General features: G+C 45.3%; 1 protein-coding gene across 1 annotated transcript in view; it reads right to left on the bottom strand.

The window, feature by feature from the left end:
* Nucleotides 1-14,405, bottom strand: part of LOC147458487 (gamma-secretase subunit) — a 35,964-nt gene that overhangs the window by 21,185 nt on the left and 374 nt on the right. The window lies entirely within an intron of this gene.

Here is a 14,405-nt window from a genome sequence, read left to right as displayed (position 1 = left end):
AGGAAAAGATTGGAAGGAAGTGCCGCCGTGCACAAGGAATCTTCGGATTGGAACCGTCCGCCTACGTTGCGCGACGGCCCAGAACAAGAACCTTCTTTAAGGTGATCACAAATTGTGAAAGAAAGACATCGAGCTTAATGCTCTGTGACTTGGGCATTCCCTATGTAGGAGGACACAAGAGGTTTATACCCTCTAGACTAACAGCGCAAGATTATGCGCAAGGACAAACACCTAGATTGATTTCTAGGAAGTCGAATTTGAGAAGACGGAATCAAGTTAACAGAGTCTCGGATAAGGAAACTTTGGATCATAACAATTGGCCTACCCAAAGCAAAGGCTCCGGAATAAGAACTTACTTTGGTAAGATGGCACACTTTGTTTGCCACAGGAAGATTCACATGAGCTTAATGCTCTCAACATGCCCTATGCGAGAGGGCACAAGAGGTTTAATATCCTCAGGACTAATAGCGCAAGGTTATGCGCAAGGGCAAAGACCTAGATTGATTTCTAGGAGGATTATTCTTCTCGGGATTGAGAAGGTGGAATTGAGTTAACAGATTCTCGGAAAGACCCGAATGACGAGTTCTTACATGGCTCGTAAGTTTAATGAATGGTGAAGGATATCCTCAAGGTACTAGAGGAAGGACATGAACTGGTAAGGTAAGTATTGAATTATGAAATTTTTTGTTTAATTTACTTTTTTAGTTCTCTACTAAGAAAGGACCAGCTCAACTCACCATTGAGCAAGATTTGGAATCTTTCCGGTTTCTCTCAGTTGGATCTCTACAGTTGAGGACAATCCTTTATAAGTGAGAGGGATGTTGCTAAATTGGCTTTATCTGACAAAAAAATAATTCTAAATGAATTATTGGATTTATAAGTGAGGGTTTTTCTCGCTTGGAACACCAAGAAAAATAATTCTAAATGAATCATTGGAATTTTAAGTGAGAGGGTTTTTCTCATTGGAGACATCCGAGTACAAAGTATCCCTAGTGCGTCATTCAAAGTAATGACACGAGCACTGTGAAAGGGAATATCGGTAAGGCCACCAAGAACAGGTACTTCTGATGCGTCACAACGGATGGGTGACAGGGAGCATCAGTAAGAAGTAATCGACAATCCGGGAACGGACATCTCTGATGCGTCATAGGATGGGTGACATAGAGCATTGTGAAGGGGATTGTACCGTAAGTTCAGTAGGAAAGGACTAGGTGATGGGTATTCCTGATGCGTCACAAGGTGGGTGATGGGTGCATCAAAAAGGGGAGGTTGCATCCAGGGACGCCTGGGAAGTGTTGTGAAAAGCATTGTTTTAAACTTATAAGGTTTTATTGAGTTTTTGGGCAGGTTCAAACCAATTTTAAAATATGTCGGCCACCCACTTAATAAGTGGGCAGCCACTTAGAAAATAAAGCAACAAAACCAGCCAGCGAATTCTCTCTCCCTATTTCGGGTAGGGAAAAAAAACGACGGCAATCTCTACGCGAGCAGTTATTCGTGTCGTGGCCAAGGAGCTATAAAAGCACCACATGCCCTCACTGAAAAAGAGTTACCAACGTCAGCAAGAGAAGACTTTGCCGCCACATAACGCAAGAGATCGCGAGACTACGAAGCACGGAAGTCGCTTTTCCCGCGCAAGAGCGACAGGTATCTATTGTGGATTCGCCATACGAATTGTTGTCGCGTGTTTGCGTGTGTGTTTGCAGGTACTTCATTGCGAAGGAGAAGCGAGAAGGCTTCAGCCTACGCTTGGGAGTTCCGGGAACGGAATTCGGAAATTGTCTGCGAGTCTCAACTCCGAGTACAGACAGAAAAAGGATTGAGAGCTCGTCTCTCGGATTTCCCTTACGAGAAAGAACGACCATCGAGTCAAAGAATTAGAACGGAGGGGTTTTCTCCGGTTCTTGTGCTTGTAAAAAGATTCTCCCTAATAAAGGATTCTCTTTAAGGGGGGGGACCAGCCCATCTTTTGGTCCCCAGTACTGTGTCGATCTTCTCACTCTCTATCTCTCTCTCTATCTATTTCTCTCTATATCCTTTGGCTTCAGTAATAAGTGGTAAATCCTATTTATCCAAATGTATTTTATATTGTTATGCGCTCCCGTTTGTGACAGCGAGCTCGCTTCATCAAGGAGGGGAAGTGCTTTGGATGCGGGTAACATGGATATATCTCCGCGAAGTGCCCTAAAAAGGCACAGAAAGAACAGAATGATAAGGACGACGACAGGCCTGAGAGTTCGACAGTAGCTGAGGACTGTGGACGAAAAGGCAAGATCAAAACAGGACTGGTTCCAGATTGTGTGGGTACCGATCCCAACACCATGGACGAGAGTACAGAACTTTGCCGAGCTTGGGGCAAAGTGAAAGATCAAGAGGCCTTGATCTTCTTTGATGGAGGAGCCAAGGCCAACTTCATTTCACCGGAATTGGCGGCGCGGCTCGAGATCACTCCCGATCGGATGGGACCACTTGCGGAGGCAATTCTAGCGGCACCCAGCAGGGACGTAGCCATTACACCTGTGATTGGCAAACTTCGGTTGCATTGTCAGGGGTATTTGGGATATGAGGACTTTTTCATAATGCCTTTGGAGGGTTGTGATGTTCTCTTAGGGATTCCTTGGTACCACAAGAACAACGCCCTTCGAAGCATCTCTATATCCCGAAAACGTGTCAAATTTAATTGACTGTCCACCTTCCTTAAACTCTTGGACTTTCTTGCTTTTGTCTTCCAGAAAGTCATCCTGGTTGGCTTTATAATAATTCTTCTTTGCTGTCGTCAGAGTCTGAATTGTCTGTAGACGAGTCCTCTGTAGAACTGTCACTCACGGGGCGAGATTTAGACTTCTTTGTCTTTTTCTTGCCCTTTCTGAAGCGTTGCTTCTTGCTTCGCTTTTTGCCTTTTCGGTCTTCTTCGCACACGTTAAATGAGCTAGAAGAACTATTAGAAGAAAAAGAAGAAGAAAAACTAGGTACTCCTTCAAATCGAACACGCTTCTTCTGTTTCTTTGCCTTTTCAAAAGTAGACTGACGACCCAAATAACCCGGGAAGTCAGTGCCTTTCTTCTGCTTTTTGCTGTCTTTTCATATTTGTTTTCCGCGTCAAAAAGCTGAGCAATTCGTGCATCAACCACCTCTTCAAATTCCTTCTCTGTATACTTCTTGGGAGCAGGAGGTTTCTTGAGAGCGGGTTTTGGGGGTGGTGGTGTGGTTTTCTGCCACTGCGCGTGCACGTCCTTCAAAGAGGTCTTGCTCATATATTTTACCATTTTCAGGTCCTTGGCAAAATTAAGCATCATCTTTGTTGCGTCAAAACAGTCCACAGTTCACAATTTATTTGACACTGGCCCGACGAAGTTCCGTACCTAGAGATATTGGCCCCAAAGACTGGCGCCCCTTTCGGTATTTCTTTTTGTATTAATCTGAGTTCAAAGTAAAAGAGTGCGGGCAGGCGCTCACACTCAGACTCTGTGTCCAGATGCTCTCAGTTGTGAGAGGCCTGCTCACATATTTAAAGATTACAAGGGTTGCTAAAAGCAAAGCCCAAAAGCTAAAAATCAAAAGCTTTGATAAAATAAAGCAAGTTCTCTCTCTCTAGCCATACTTGGCCACAAAATAAAGCAAAAGGCTCTCTCTCTCTTTCTCTTCACTTGCGTTGAATAAAGCAAGCAAATAGCGTAGAAAAAGCAGCCAAGCCTGCGTAGGCAAAAAGCAATCAGGCTTTCCGTAAATTCCGCTGCAAATGGCGCCGCAAATCGGGGGCTGCCACCTCAGCAGTTGTACGGACTGTCCACGTCAGCTTTTCAGCCCACCACAGGGGTGTGTGCATTGGGCAGCCACGTCAGCATTGCCAGGGATTTTCCGGGGCTGTCCATGCTGAAGGGTGTGTGTGTGTGCAGCCACGTCACCAGTTTGTGACAACTGAGGTGACATAAACCACGCCTTGAGCTTGTCTTGGAAGTCGGCCCAATTGAAAGAAAGCAGCACGCCTTCCTCGGCTTCGTCTAGGTGCGCGGCCAACTCTGCCTCTTGCAACTTGATACCAATTAATGTAACAGACTTGGACACTCCAAGTCAAGAATCAACTGCAACAGCACCAAATAACCACTTCAAAACAAGTCACAGATCACAATAGATGTACACTGGCCCGACGGAGTTCCGTGCCTAGAGATATTGGCCCCAAAGACTGGCGCCCCTTTCGGTTTTTCTTTTTATATTAATCAGATCAAAGTACAAGAGAGTGGCTAGGGTTTCACTCTCAGACTTTGCGTCCAGATGCTCTCAGAAGTGAAGCCCTCACCACTTATTTAAAGATACAAGGGATGCCCAAAAGCAAAGCCCCAAAAGCTTTTAAAATAAAAAGCATCGGTTCTCTCTCTCTCTTAGAGAGTCTTTTCTCTTTTTTAATAAAAAAAAATAGCAAAATTCGCGTCGCTCATTATTTTTTTTATTTTATTTTTTTTTTAAAATTCCAGCCTCCGCGATTTTCGGTTTCTGGCAAAAATTAGGGTTTGCAAGAATTTTAGGGTTTCTGGCAGAAATTAGTGTTTCTGCTGTTCGCCACGTCATCACTTTGTGACAATTAATGGCATCATCGGTAAGATACATGGCCGTCGTCAAAACTTTGCTATTCCCTGTTTTCTTAGTTGTCGCGAAGTATGCATTAAATTGATGCAACCAAGAATGAATAACATTAGCATCCATCTTACTGTCATTCTTACTGAATGTCAACTTCTCAGTGACTGGATTGTTGGAGTCCGCATCTCTACTTGTGCTACTTGATGAACTGCCCACATCTTTGATTGGATCGGACTTCAAGGTGAGTACCTATAGGATCAACTCTTGCATGCGTTGATCTCTCTACGCCTCACGCTCTAATTTCAAGGCCGCTCGCCTTTCTTCGGCCGCTATGCGTTGAGCTTCGCGTGCTTGTTCACGCTCAAGCTCCATAGCTACCTTTCTTTCTTCGGCCACGAAGCGCGCTTGATCATACTCGTGATCCAAGGCGGCACGTTGCGCCTCTTGTTGTAGCATCATGTCCATCATCGACTTGACCAAAGCCTCCATAGGATTTGGTGCAACCCGTGGCGTAGATGGGCAAGGGGGAGGGTGGAAAAAAGTCCTCCTAGTGGGGAAAATTCTTCGTCACCAACTCCCCTCTCATCACCTTCACGCAAAGTATCCATTTCGCTTCGGGTGATGACTGTACACTGAGATCTTGGGTACATTCTCGAGGAACTTGGGTTCTTGAGGTTCTTGAGTTCTTGAGGTTCTTGATGTCTTTAGCTTGCAATCGGTGTTTGAGAAGGCTTTTCTCTTACCCGAGCTCAACTCTTCCCTACGGACGCACCCCTTGGCAACCTTGCGCTCACACCAAAGTTGCTTTTTCCCACCTCACGTCGATTGGCCAACCGCTAGGTGTACGGTCCGCTCTCAATGAGTGAAAAATGGAACAAGGGGAGACACGCCAAAGTGGACTTGGGTTATATGCGACCACAACAAGCCGAAAAAATTCTTGTGGTTCTTTCCTTGAGTGATACAGAACACTGCCAAATCTCTGATACCAATGTTAGGTGCAGCGGAAGTGAATGTTGATATTGCTCAAGATGAGTGCTCCGAACTGTGCTCAAGGGTTCCTTTTACTGACGGAAGGAAGAGCCTTCCGTTACTTGAGAGCAATGATCAGAAACAAAAAGTGTTGAGACTGAGAGAAGAAAGAGAGAAGAATACGACACCAAGCGGTTCTCAAACCCTCCTCCAAGGGCCCCCCTCTCTATGGCGAGAGAGGTCTATGCTATAGATTGCACAAATCTCGTACAATGGTCTAGATGCAATGGACTTGCCAACGATGTCAACGACAATGATGACAACGACAAGGGCTGAAAACTGAAAACGCTAGGGCTGAAATGCTGAAATCTGCAAAACGCTGACTTTCTACTCAACTCTTACACTGTGTCGGCGAGGATGGCAATGACGACGACTCGACGACGATGCGCTGAAAACGTAGATGCTGAAAACTGAAAACAATGGGCTGAAACTATAAAAGCTCGTTGACTCGACTATACGGCGAGGATCTGCTGCAGGTAGGTGAGATCTGTGAGCTAGGGGCTAAATCTGCAATGGCTAAGTGCTGAAAACTGAAAACGCTGATGTGCTTGGCTGATATGGCACCGGAATCTACAAAGCTAGGCTTGATCTCCAAACTGAAAACGTCAGGTTGATCTGTAGCAAAAAACGCTAGAAGATCTTCTCCAAAAACGCTAGCTACTACTGTTAGTTGAAAAAGCTAGGTCGTCTTCTGCCCGTCTTGCTGAGGAGAGAACACTGCAAATTGTTGGAACTTCTTTTGTCTCTTCTAGCTAAAACTGCTAGCGCTAGGTTTCTTCTATAATCCCTTAACAATTTGCCTTACCTAGTTTTCCAACACAAGTCACTAATTAATAAATAAGTGAAAAATGTGTATTTTGGCAAAAAGGGTTCTATGCTTTGGAAAATGCTCACGATAGATAGGAATGTCATGCTAATGATCCTGCTATGTGCAATCAGAGGATATGCAACTACTCTAGTGTCTGGACATGCACGGCCTACGCACAGGCTCACAAAGGTGTGTCGCGTGACACATCCAACCCTATGTGTCCGTGGACAAGCTACACCATAACACGGTTTCCGACAAGTCCAGTCAATCTAGATTAGAAGTGATCTGGCACTTTTGTGAGTCTATTCGTAGACCGTGCATGCCCAGTCACTTAGTATAGATGCATATCCTCTCGTTGCACACAGCATGATCATCAGTATTCCTACCAGAATCCATCAGATTCCATCAGGGGAATTTTCCAGTGCATTTAGCCTATTTTCCCTATTTTTGATATTTTCACTTATTAATTTAAGTGACTTTCCAACAAAAGTAGGTAGGGCAATTTGGGTAAGAAAATATATAAGCAAACCAAAGTTAGCACTAAATAGCACAAGAGGCAACAAGAGCCAAGCTCAGCAGGCAACTTCTTAGCAGAAGCTTGGTGGTTTCCCCCTCGAAGCAAGATCCCAAGCCTTGGCGTTTTCTCCAAGCACCAGCCCTAGCGTTTTCTCACATCAGCAAGGCCTAGCATTTCTGACATCAACAAGTCCTCGCTGCATTCCAACCATCAGCTAGCGTTTTTGCAACACATCCTCAGCCTGGCGTTTTTGCATCTGATCTGCATCGCCAACAGAACCAAGTCCTTAGCGTTTTTGGCAAGCATCAGTTAGCGTTTATGGATCCACATCAAAGCAGCAATTTCAGCCATGAAATAGTTGCAGACTCAAGCCTCGAAGATTAGCAGATTTCAGCCCATAGCATTTTTGGACAGCAGTAGAAAGATTGCAGATTTCAGCCCTTAGGTCAACTTCGCCATCCCCGTCGTCATCGTCGACATAGCCTAGACTTGCATCAGTCTCATGCATCACCATTGTACCAGATTGTGCAATCATAAGCAAACCACTCTCGCCGACGAGAGTGGGCCTTCAAAGAAGGGTTTTACAACGTCTCTGGTGTCGTATCTCTCTTCTCTCTCTATCTCTCAGTCTCATACACTTGCACGCACAGTGTCCATTCACTTTGTTTGTGATCATAGCACTCTGTCATTAAAAACGGAAGGCTCCCCCTTCGATAAGAACAAAAGGAACCTTGAGCACAGTTCGGAGCACTCATCTTGAGCAAAGCGCAAACATTCCTTCCGCTGCACCTAACATTGGTATCAGAGCTTTGGCAGTGTTCTGTATCACTCAAGGAAAGAACCACAAGAATCACAAGAATTTTTTTGCTTGTTGCGGTCGCACGAATCCAAGTTCACTTGGGCGTGTCGATTCCTAATCGTGTTTATGAAGAGTGACAGAAATCCCAAGAAAGAAGGGCTTGTCCAGCCTCCCCTTGTGCCTCTTTTCACTCATTGAGAGCGGACCGTGCACTTAGCGGCCGGCCAATCGACGTGAGGTGGGAAAAAGCAACCTTGGTGTGAGCGCAAGGCCGCCAAGGAGTGCACCTGCAGAAAAGAGTAGAACTCGGGTGAAGAGAAGATCCTTCTCAAACACGGTTTGCAAGCGAAAGAAAACCTCAAGAACCTCAAGAACCCAAGACCCACAAGAACCCAAGTTCCTCGTCAACTTAAGAACCCAAGACCACAAGAACCAACGACTGCAGAATGGTCATCACTCGAAGCGGAATGGATACTTCGCTTGGAGGTAATGAGCATGAGAGAGACGAAGAAGAATTTTCCCCACCAGGAGGTTTTTCTGACCCTCCCCCTTCCTCATCTACGACAAGGATTGCACTAACTCCTACGAAGGAGTTGCCGCAGTTGTTTATGGACAGGAAGTTTGACTAGGAAGAAAGAAGGGCAGCCATAGATCGTGACTACGAAGAAAGATGGGCAGCCATAGATCGTGAATACGATGCAAGAATGGAAGCCATAGACCGTCAGTACGACTTGGAAGAAAAAGAAAGTCAAGCCAAATTTGATCACGAGAACAAATCAAGACAAGCAGAATTTGATCGCGCGAACAAAGCCATCAAAGAAAAGAGCGACCACCACATGAAAGAGTTCTTGCGACTCTTTTCTCAAGCTCAGGCACAAATGCAGGAGATTCGGGAAAAGGAGACTCTCTCAGTCTCTTCTTCTCCAAAGCATGACACACAAGATTTGCATGATGATAAGCATGATGATTTGAATGACAATGATTTGCATGATGATTTGATTGATAATGATGAGCATGATGATTTGCATGATCACGATGTAATTTCTCACAAGCATGATGAGTTGCATGAAGATGATGTGATTGTTCACAAGGATGATGAGTTAGTGGATACTTTCTCTAGTGAAGCTAACCTCATTGCAAATTCAATCACTCACGAAGAATCGATCTTGGCTTTCGAGTCGAGGTCCACAGATCCCCCACAAGAAGATTCGATAGATCCCAAAGAACCGATCTTGGCTCTCGAGCATAGGTCCAAAGAACCCCCACAGGAAGTATTATGTGTTCGCATGATTGATACGCACGCATTGTTCGAGTGTTTCATTCGTGATCGTTTCCTGTATTTTAGTCAACGTCTTTATGTGATCCCTTTTCCTAGGCATGACATATTGTACGTTGAGCACGTTTCCCTCATAAATGAGCACGAATGTATGTGGATTGTTCATGAAAAGCTGAAAAGTATGCATTCAAGGAAGTCACATTCCATGTCTCTTCCTTGGCATGACACATTTGTAGAAAGAGCACATGAAAGTATGAGCACCAAGCATGGGCATTTCCATTGTGAATTGCCATAGTCGATTGCTTTAACTCATAAGAGAAAGATTCCATCTCATTGTTTGCGTGTGTGTGGTGAACGGTTTGGCATGCACAGTCTTTGAGGAAGACAAGATTTTTTCCACTCACTTTACATGGAATGGGTATGTTCATAGTTTTGTGTTGGAAATGGTTTCAGGAATTTTCAACCATGGAGATTCTTGAAGAAGAAAGAAGTATGAATCTCGACGAAGTTGAAGCATCGAAGGAGCCACAGGGAACTTTGTCGCTTTCGGCGCGGCCCAAAGAAGCAAACATTGCAAACCTTTATGAAATTCAAGTACCGCACAACCCACAAATTAGAGTGGGCCGGCGAAGAGTCCCTTACAGAATTCCGGATGCTAATGGCGATCTCCCTCAACGCCATACAGTTCGGTACCAGTACCTCACTTTGAAAAGGAGGGGATGTCACGTGACACATCCAACCCTATGTGTCCGTGGACAAGCTACACCATAGCAACGTTTCCGACAAGTCCAGTCAATCTAGATTAGAAGTGATCTGGCACTTTTGTGAGTCTATTCGTAGACCGTGCATGCCCAGTCACTTAGTATAGATGCATATCCTCTGGTTGCACACAACATGATCATCAATATTCCCACCAGAATCTATCAGATTCGCGCACAAAACCCCCAAAACTGTACATGGTCAATTGAGAAGCCCAACTAGTGGGGCATTACCAAAGGTGCAAAGGGGGGAGAGAGATGTGCAAGAGCAAATAGTCGCGCTACATGAGGCAAGGGAGAAAGCTTTCCATTAAAGTTGCACCCACTACTGACACACACGCACAAACACACACTGTAATCACTTATGAACTCCAGAATTCAGACCCACTCAAAAATGGGCGCCCCCTCATGGATGAGGCTTCTGGAGAGTGTGTGGTCTGCAAGTTGAGTTATATTCCTAGTACCCACCAACTTATAAGCGTCGTGTGGGGCCTAGGCCCTAAATGAATTTGAATTGAGCCTAGTCCAACTTTTTATTGCTCTGATTTCAGTGTTGACTGGCAACTGTGGGTGAAAATCTCAGCCATTGGCCGTTTCACACTAGCCGCACAATGTCCGGCCATTTGTGAGTTCAGCAAGAGGGTCCCAAAAATCAGATAAAAATCAAGGGAAAGAAACCAACAACTAAGGTAGGTGGTTGCCACAACCTCGTGACACATAATGCCAACGTGATGTGGGCATCATCTCAACGGAAAAGAACTGACAACCTTGCCCATGTGTGAAGAATGACGCATCAGCATTGCTCCACTACCCTGGAGGAGCCGGCTGAATAACCTACTGATTGCAAAGAATCTCTCTCTCTCTCTCTCTCTCTCTCTCTCTCTCTCTCTCTCTCTCTCTCTCTCTCTCTCTCTCTCTCTCAGGGATTGTATTATGTGTACATAAGAGACCTCGGGAAATGATCAATAGCCTACCACCCAGAGGAAGCACAAGAGAAGAGTGACAATCTGTAGGCTATGGAAACATCAAGGCGGTCTATATAATGAATGTAAAATGAACCACTTTGGGAATGCTTGATCCTGGAAAAAAAGAACTGACAACCGCACCCATGTGTGAAGAAGATGCATCGACGTTGTTCCGCTGCCTTGGAGGAGCTGGCTAAAGAATCCCACTAACTACGAAGAGTATGCAACAGCTCTGTCCATATGGCTGTCAAAATGGTGGACGTAGGGAGGACTGTGAGCCCAATATGTGGACACATCGAGCCTGCCACATGGTCCAAAGCGTGATGCTGCATATCATGGTGAAAGTTGTCTCATTGGCAGAAATTCAACAGGTGACCTGCATCTGGGATCATCTGTGAGCGCTCGGTCTATAATCGAAGGGAGTGAGCAAGAAGATGGGATCTATCAGCAAGCTCTGAAATAAGGGTGTGACCCTGGAAATTGCAAAAGCATGCAACTGGTCCCCCCACATCACAAACCCATCATGGATGCCCACTCTAATCAACAAACAGCAAACTACCATCCACAGTGACTGCGCATAAGGGCAAAAACAGTGCCTCAAAGACTCAAGCTTTGAAGTACATCTCTCACAAGTGGATCATGATCAGTGACTACCGACCAAGTTCCAACAGGTAATCCTACATGTGCTATCATCCATGTGAAAAAACATATCCTGCGGCTGATCCGGGGGGTCCAGATGCAAAACCAAAACTGTCTATGTAAAGCGAGGAGGATGCGCTTATCTTGCCATACCTCTGATTGGCATGGACGATGAGGAGGGTGCCAAGTCTGCAAAAGAAGCCTCCTCCCAAGCGAGACAAAGTACTCAAAAAAGGATAGAGGGGCTCCATCGTCGCTCAACGAAGGCCACTGCCACTCACTAGGATCCCATTCCAATTGAACAAGTGGGTTTCCCTACCAAATCCACGGTCTCCAAGGTGGTGTTTGCTCAGTAGTGAAAACAGGGTCAACACATGACCTCCTCTCGAAAGAGCCTACCATTCTAACAGGCCGCCAATGGGCAGTCAACTGCTGATCAGGCGAAACCTCACCTTGAAACTCTAGTCTGATGTGACGTCCATGATGGCCGGTCTCCGCAATGCTAAAGATGAGAGTCCCCTAATGAGCAACAATCAGGTCTCCAAGCGAGGATCGAAGTACACCCACCATCTGTGATGAGAAGGTAAAAGAGTGTCTCTCTCATACAGATAGCTGCTGACAGCAACGCCCTCCGAGGATTGCGTAGACAGCTTTAATCACATGTGCCCCAACCAAGGAAGCATTTGACCAGGGGTGTAAAGAGTCTATTGGCCCAGTATCTCATCTAGTCCAATCAATGTGTGTCCTCCCACCTAGCTAACGGCCTTTTGAAAATGTCACATATGCATTTCATACAATTGGCTACCTCCTCAACACACAAAGGCGTGTGGCAAATCAAAGCAAGACGTAATTCGTTCCAAATCGATAGCAAACAACGCATAAATGATGACAAATGAGACGTATCCAAGGGTGCATCTGTGAAAAGGAATCTGATGGTCGGGCGCCACCGGTGGTACCTAGAGATCCAAAAAGAGGAAGGGTCTATGACAAAGCATAGTGCAGAAACTGTTTCCAAGGCTCTACCCCTAGAAACAATCCGCATACTATGAGCTTCGCAAGCAATGCTTTGCTCTGCGTCTTTGAATCAATAATCCCAAGTCCTCCCTCCTCTCTAGGCAAAAAAATGTGTCCCAATGGACTCGTGGTCAAGTGTCAGTAGAGCCATCTAGGCCACCCCACCAAGAGTTGCATACCAGGCACCTCAAACGCGCCATGATGCCTAAGTGAAGAGTCATGTAGGATGTGGTGAACCAAGCCGTCGCAAGAACCTAATTCACCACAAGGGCTCCGCCAGCCAAAGATAAATGCAATGATGGCCAATGGCAAAGTTTTTCCCTTATAGACTCTAGTACGGGTGCAAACTGCTACTCAAAAAACACATCAATGTCGCCATGGAAGCCCAAATATTTGCAACTCTCTCTCTCTCTCTCTCTCTCTCTCTCTCTCTCTCTCTCTCTCTCTCTCTCTCTCTCTCTCTCTCTCTCTCTCTCTCTCTCTCTCTCTCTCTCTCTCTCTCTCTCTCTCTCTCTCTCTCTCTCTCTCTCTCTCTCCATCCATCCAAGAAAGGAGGCTGATTTCAATTACTTGAGAAACTCCCTCAGAACGCTCAAATGGTACTGATTCTAAGGGCAAGTACATCACTGATTACATAGCGGGCCCAAAGGCACAGTCCGAAAACTGTAAAAACTGAATGCAACGAGCCACATGGCAACCTGTAGAAACTAAAAACCAAGGTGAAAAACCTCATCTAAAAAGAGTAAAAAGTGCCCTAGCAAGCGGCAGATCACCCAGAGGAAGTACAAACGGGGAATACAAAGTGAGTGCTATCTATGCATCAAGGTGGCATATAGAAGGAATGCAATATGTGCCATGTGATGCGGCCCTGATCCAAAATGAAAAATCCTGAAGCTCGCGCTCATAGTGGAAGAAAGGAGTATCTACACTGCTCAGCTGCGCTAAAGGAGCCTGTTGAAGTATCTGACTAGCTGCAAAGAGTATGCAGCAACTCTGTCCAAATCTCTATCAATGTGGTCGATGTCTGTAAAGGTTGTGACCCCAAGATGTGAACACAACGAGCGTTCTACGTAATCCCTGATGTTATGCAACAAGTCGTTATAAAAATTGTATTCCGCAAATGGAGATCAAATTGATGTACAGTGTGCAGCAACATCGCCTCGTCTATAACCCAAGGATGTAAGCAAAAAGACTTGATCTAGAGGAAAGCCCTCGAAAAGTGTGTGTGACCCCCAAAGTTAGTAAAAACGCTATATCCTCATTGCACACGCGAGTAAAGCAGTGATCTCACAAGTAAAGATGTTGTAGAGGGATAATGCACCCCTTGTTGAAACCTGTCGGTGTGGCATGGCTCAGATACCCAAGAAGTGGTTAGACACTCCAAACTCACAGCCTTCGAAAATTTAATGGGCTAAGTTGAGGATCATGATCAACCAATATTGTTGCATGTCATCCATCGCACCACCCTCATTGAGGATAGGATAAATCAACCCCTCTGCCAAGCTTGGAGGCATCTAGCTTGTGTCCACCGTATGCCAAAATCACCACCAAAGGCCGAGGTTCAGTAGCTCCCAGTATCAATGAAACATTGACTTAGCACCTCATGAACTTTGAGACTTTGCTCCAAATTAAAATACAATTGAGTCAAGAAATTGGCGATAAGCATTTGCAGCATGTAACACGACCTCCACGGGTTCACTAACTAATTCCAACTAACCAAAGGATGTTCTCTCCCCCTCTATAGGTACTGCCAAAGAATGTGTTGATGTGACCAAAATACTTCTTTACTCTTTCAAGGGCAACACTCAAACAGCTCTCACTTGATCATCAGAAATACCTCTTAACCACTAGAAATGGCTCGATGTGTTCAGCATGTGTCCTTTCTCTAGTCAAAAAGAAACACCAGTCTCAAGTTGATGCTCAGGAGTCTAAAACAGCTAATCAACCTCATTGAACCATCCGAAAAAAAATATCACCTACTGGCAGGCTCACAATCAAAATGACATCTATTAAGCATAATAAATC

The sequence above is a fragment of the Adiantum capillus-veneris genome, chromosome 5 (genome assembly GCF_014529385.1).
Source record: "Adiantum capillus-veneris isolate H3 chromosome 5, ASM1452938v2, whole genome shotgun sequence".
In the NCBI taxonomy this organism is placed as follows: domain Eukaryota; kingdom Viridiplantae; phylum Streptophyta; class Polypodiopsida; order Polypodiales; family Pteridaceae; genus Adiantum; species Adiantum capillus-veneris.
This window is presented reverse-complemented; position numbering and strand designations above follow the sequence as displayed.